The 963-nt window shown below is 24.4% G+C and overlaps 1 long non-coding RNA gene across 1 annotated transcript; it reads left to right on the top strand.

The window, feature by feature from the left end:
• The first annotated feature begins 199 nt into the window (after positions 1 to 199).
• On the top strand, positions 200 to 951 carry LOC107885859. Its single transcript, XR_001680554.2, has 3 exons — positions 200 to 532; positions 594 to 864; positions 926 to 951. It is a non-coding gene; the product is annotated as an uncharacterized LOC107885859 (long non-coding RNA).
• Positions 952 to 963: the final 12 nt, after the last annotated feature.

Genomic DNA, 963 nt, shown 5'->3' with positions numbered 1-963 from the left:
TTCTACAATTAAATAAATGATACAAATATGTCATTAAGTTTAAACTTATTTTTGATTACAGTTTAATCATTTATACATCTACAATTGTTGTTTAAATGCTTAGCCTATGGCTCACTGGTACTACTGGATAATAAAATGCCAAGCTATACTATCAAGTGGCATAGCACTACATATTATAAATATTAGTAACAAACTTGGATGTTTCTGTCAGTTATTGAAAAGTTTTGTTTGTTTTGGTATTTCTATTTGGCAAATAGATAGTCCAAGATTATCTATATTTACAACAAACATTCTTAGACATATAATTTGATCTCACTTTTTAATTCATAAAAAATATTATGATTCCAAATTGGAGTTTAAATAAGCCATAGTGAAATCTACTATCACATACAATTTGGAAGATCCTCTGTGTTAATATGATATTCATACTGCTATTTCCAATTGCATTTAAAAATACCAATATTTTGGTAACAGTGAAAAATAAAATAATGCTTCACATATTGGATTAAAATATAACTACAAAATAAATTAAGTAAGTATACACTTAAACTGTAATATTATTTAATTATTAAATTGACAAACACATTTTGTAGGTAATCAAGTTAATCGCAAATAAGTGGAAAAAATCTATTTTGACTTACTGCACTTTATAACTTTCACATAATACATTATGATACCAAATCAGAATTTGAATATGCCATAGTGAAATATACTTTCACTTACAATTTGGAAGATCCTCTATGTTAAAATGATATTCATACCGATATTTCCAATTGCATTTCAAAATACCAATATTTTGGTAACAGTGAAAAATAAATTAACGCTTCACATATCGGATTAAAATATGACTACAAAATAAATTAAGTAAGTATACATTTAAATTGTAATATTATTTAATTATTATATTGACAAACAAATTTTGTAGGTAATCAAGTTAATTGCAAAGGAGTGGAAAAAAATCTA

This window comes from Acyrthosiphon pisum, unplaced genomic scaffold, assembly GCF_005508785.2.
Source record: "Acyrthosiphon pisum isolate AL4f unplaced genomic scaffold, pea_aphid_22Mar2018_4r6ur Scaffold_19835;HRSCAF=20526, whole genome shotgun sequence".
NCBI classification, from domain to species: Eukaryota; Metazoa; Arthropoda; class Insecta; order Hemiptera; family Aphididae; genus Acyrthosiphon; species Acyrthosiphon pisum.
The sequence above is the reverse complement of the archived record's forward strand: the minus strand, read 5'-3'. Positions and strand labels throughout refer to the sequence as shown.